General features: G+C 39.5%; 1 long non-coding RNA gene across 1 annotated transcript; it reads right to left on the reverse strand.

Annotated features, from left to right (window-relative positions):
• Positions 1–1,773: 1,773 nt before the first annotated feature.
• Positions 1,774–4,690, reverse strand: LOC120434033. Its single transcript, XR_005608895.1, has 3 exons — positions 4,625–4,690; positions 3,362–3,707; positions 1,774–2,888 (listed from the first exon to the last, which is right to left on the reverse strand). It is a non-coding gene; the product is annotated as an uncharacterized LOC120434033 (long non-coding RNA).
• Between the last annotated feature and the right edge of the window lie 325 nt (positions 4,691–5,015).

A 5,015-nucleotide genomic window follows, 5' to 3' on the forward strand; every position in this document is an offset into this window, starting at 1 on the left:
AAATACACTTTAACCCTCTTTATCTGTGCACCCAGTCCTCAGAGCGCAGGATGCCAGAAAGCTCTGATTTACTTATCTTTTTTTTTTGGAGGGGAGGGGTGTTTACAATCTATCTGAACTTCACAATTCAGATAGAGAGCCCAGCTATGTGAGCACACATCTATGCTATGCCATCAAGATTGTTAGATAGACACACTCACCGAATACTGAATAAACGAGCAGAGAGTGACATGTATAATAAATGTACAGCTTTTTCTATGCTTTGCAGCCCGGCTATGCGCTCTGCTATTTTCCCACTGTCCGTCAGTATATACTGTGCAATATCATATTGAAATATTCTACACATATAGCATTAGAATCTATTAGTTTCAGTGTGTTTTTCACACTGGCTAAAATTCATAATTTATTTTCAGCATGCTCACTGGACCTGATGTGAATCTTGCAACTTTAAAGGTTTTGCCTGAAAAAAGAAACAAACACTTTAAAAAAAGATCCACTGCTGCTCATATTTTATTTCACCCCGTGGATATTTATGCCTTTTTTTTAGCCATCACCACCTAAAGAAGTTACGGCAAAGTTGTTAGGAAATAATGTCCATCACATAGAATCACTAGCAGACACTGAGGAGTATTAGTGCTGCCTTGTGCCTAACTAATAAATTCCACTTTTCATTCATTTTTTAGCTCACTTTTCAGTTGACATGCAATCCTGAAGAACCATCTGACTCTTTCACAGCTCTAGGCTCGACTACTTTACACAGAATTTGGGGTTTCAGTATTGCTCAAGGACATTTGGATATGCAGTCTAGCGAAGCCAGGGATCAAACAACCTTCTGATTATTGAACAACTTGCTCTAAACCACAACCTTCAGCTTAGTTCAGCATTAATTCTCCTAATGTTTTGGCAAGAAAAATCTGCTTCTGCGTGTATAAACAATTGAAGACGACCACCCACACCCAGCTAGAGCAAATTTTATTGCTATACAACATTGTACAATATTGAGGTGAAACCTGTGAATCACCAAACAGATTCACGAACTAATTTAATTATTGGGTTCAAGGCAGTTTGGTGCTTCTGTAGAAACTGTGGTGACCAATTTGACTGAGGAGGACGCTGAGTGGATGAGCATATACAGGTCAGATTTTGGGAAGCACCACTCATGAAACCTCTCTGAAACCAAATATGGGTCATTCATCAGGTTGTGCAGCTATTTTAAAGCAGGCCCTATGCTTTAAAATTGTAAAACAAATAGAAATGTGTTGAGTCTATTGTGCGCTCTCAGTCAGCTGCACTAGTGTGTGCGGTACTTCATTGATCCACTTCTGCACCTGGAGAAAATGAATGTCCTTCCTCTTTGTCCTTTTTGTCTTCTGCTTTCATTAGAATTTACTATTAAACAATGTCTGAATTGTTTAATTATTGTAGAAAAGGAATTAAGAAGAACATAACGATTGTTTTAATCTTTATGACATTATGAAACATGATGATAGGGTTTTAATTTAATAGACCTACGTGATTTTTAAAATGCCAATTCTGGTTTTAGTGTCATTGCAGTTACCAGAGAAATCATATGACTTTCTATGTTGTAACAGCCTGCCCAAGAAGTTTTGTGCATCGGTTTTAATGAAGGTAATATTCCAAAAGTAACTGACATGTTAGTTAGTGAGGTTCATTTGGATATGCCTTACCAACCAAGTTAACTAGTTTTTTTTCACGGCTGTGGCAGCAGTCGTGTGGTCTTGTAAAGGAGGACCCAAGATGCAGACCAAGGCAGTGATGCGAGTGAGTTTTATTTACAGTGAATGATGAGAAACAGAAGCGGGGATGGCAAGAATGTAACTTAGAAATACACTTAATTGAGAAAACTAGAAACCAAACCTGAAACCATAGTATACGGGGAAAAAGACGGACTGAGGATGTTGGGCAGACAGACACGGAGATACACAGACGAACCGACGACGAGCAGAGGTAGACACACTATAAATACACAAGGTAATCAGGAAAAGACACACAGGAGGGACGCACAGCTGAACCTAATTAGACACGAGAGACACAGACCTTCAAAGTAAAACAGGAAATTCACAAACACAAACTCAGGGACATGAACAGAGCACTGGGGGAGGACACAGGTAGGTATAGAAAACACTAAATACAAAACCCTAAAAACAAGATTTAACCCGAAACATAAGATGATACCAATATTAAACACAAAACGCTGGGTCTAACGATGCAGAACCATAACAGTATTAGCTGATAACTTAGCACTCTATCCTCTAGTCCAAACACTGTCTTGCCTTGTTCTAAAAAAACCAAAACAAAACATGCAACAGCTAAAATGCTAAAACCGATGCTACAAAAAGGCATAGTCCACAACTGTATAATATAGTCCAGAACATGACATCTTTTATGTACAGTTTTTGACTGGTATGCTATATTTAAGCTCATGGAAACTAGTAAAAACTAAGAAAATGGGTAATTATTCCTCCATGAGCGTTACTTTTTACAACTTACTTTCATCAGATAGCTCTTTTTAACTGACTTTTTTTGGTAATTATTCCATTTGCGCTCATGACATTGCAATCATGATACAGAGCTTGTGTGTTTAAGGCCATTGGAAGCTGAGCGTGTTGTGAAAAAAAATCTTATTCAGATCCAAAGTTGTTGTGTAAAAAACAAAAAAAAAAAAAAAATGCAGTGTGAAAAAAAAACTGACATCAAGTGAAAATGAGCTGATCCTGATGTTTCTAATCAAGATAAGGAAGAAAGGGAGATTCTGGGTTCATCCAATTCTCAGCAGAAGGCAGCAGGGAGAATTTCATGGTTTGCCCCTGACTCCACATATTTCAGGATGTTAGCAGGCTAGTTTGAGTTCTTGTTCTGGACCACATCTGAGGAGACAGAGATAATTTAATAGAGACAATTAACCCTGGAGGATCATCTAGCTGTCCATCTGAGTTTATGTGGTATTATTTTACTATTTGTATATTCAGGACGGGTGCACGTTTTGAGCTACTGGGCACTTGTTACCAGATGCAGTGATCTGATCTGTGAGTTCTGTTTATTCCAATCAGAAAAATCAGAAAAATCGAGATTGGTTTAAAAAAAATAAATGCCTGCAAAATTAAGCTGTCTGTGTGGACAGCAGCATTAAGAATAGGTGAGTCAGAAAAATATTTTTAACAGATTAAATATTTATACTATTTATAATATTTATACACAGGTTGTGTTAGGTTGTATTTTTTCAACAAAAATGTACTACCATACAGAACATAAATATTTCATAGTGCACGTGCTTAATATCTTTTCATTTCTGCTCAATCACTCACTATTCAGATATAAGGAGCTATGCTAATTTCAGTACCTCACAGGTGTCCATCTGCAGAGGTTAAAGTGAGTGAAGGAATTGGAGCATGGCTGAGGGATGTGACCTGGGAGCAGTAATCACCTCCACCTGCTGCCCACCATCTCTTCCCATTCTCTCACTTTTCGCTCATCCCACACTTTTGTCTTTCTCTTCTACCCCATAGTTGTAATCTTTCACACAGCTGCCTGGAAATGTAGCTCAGGTTATCCAGAGGCTGTGTTTACCCTAGGTTTCAAGCTCTTGACGCAGGTAGGTGGGAGAGAAGAATCTCCCGACCACAGGTTCACCGGAGGTTCTTGTGGCTTCGCTGCGTGCCATCCTGCAGTGCACAGCTGGTCCTGACCTACAGAATAGAAAACATCAATAATAGTAAAGGATAGTTTGCCCATATAGAGGATGTGACGATATTATATCATTTGTGGAAACAGTGAATGTATAAAGTAAGACCTATTATAGTTTTTGGTTAGAAGTGCTTCAGTGAATGGCAAATACAGGCACAAAGCATACAATTCAGCACTTTTTAACAGACTAAGTTTCTTAGCGGTATTTTCCAAGGTACTATAAGAAGAAGTTGTGGGAATGAATTCTTTCATTCTTTATCCTCAAACACTCATCCCTGTGGTTACATAAAGCGTCATAACCAGCACCACACTTCCCTCTTCTTTGTGGCTACAGGGTTGCCAGGCAACTCCGAGAACATCTGCCTGACTGCATCCTTGCAACCTTTTGTGGCTCACACACAGTCACACAGCACAGGTTTTTGTTTTTTTTCTTATCTGTAAGGGCCTCTGCCTCAGAGGTAGATGAGGATGCTCGGGACTATTATCTGTGTGTACCCAAGTTAATAACCCTGCCAAAAGGAGAAGTCTGAAATGAGAACAGAAACTTCACTACTGGACACCAGATGACAGAGCGAAGTTTCCCAACTAACTTCCTGGACACAGTACAGCCAAAGGAACTTGGCCCCATACTGAGGCTGTGTCTCCGTCTGGTCCCTTTTTGAAGTGTTGTCTCTTTGTGTCCTTAACTCTGCCAACATTTTTGTATTGTTACGACCCGGCTCAAGGCCGCAACATAAAAGAAGATGAATACTGGATTGTGGGATGAGAAGAGGCTTTATCTTAAACTGGACAACCAGGTTGGCTAAAAATGGCTGGTGCCACTAAGGCAAAAACAACAAAAGAGAGGGACAAAATGGTGAACGGAGAACTAAACTACACTGGGAAAACTAAACTACTGACCCTGAACAGAAACACAAACCTGAACACGAATAACAGCGAGCAGAAAACAGATGACGATTGGGCAGCAGGGAAACACACGGATGAGACACGGTGGATACACAGACGGACCAGCCAAAAACACAAAGACAGAGGACGTGACTTAAATACACACAGGGAAACACAGGGAGATTACACACAGGTGGGGAACACAGCTGGGAATAATCAACAAGACGAGACAGAGGTAAAACTGAACACACTCACATGAGACGCAGACCTTCACAATAAAACAGGAAACGAGAACAAATCCTTAAACATAACATAAAACAGAACACTGACAACATTAAATCATAACAGTATGCAGTTACTGATTAAAGTTAACTTCTGGCCTGACATACAGTGTTTCTTTTTCAGTTTCTGTAGAAGAAGTATAT

Source organism: Oreochromis aureus, linkage group 17 (assembly GCF_013358895.1).
Source record: "Oreochromis aureus strain Israel breed Guangdong linkage group 17, ZZ_aureus, whole genome shotgun sequence".
In the NCBI taxonomy this organism is placed as follows: domain Eukaryota; kingdom Metazoa; phylum Chordata; class Actinopteri; order Cichliformes; family Cichlidae; genus Oreochromis; species Oreochromis aureus.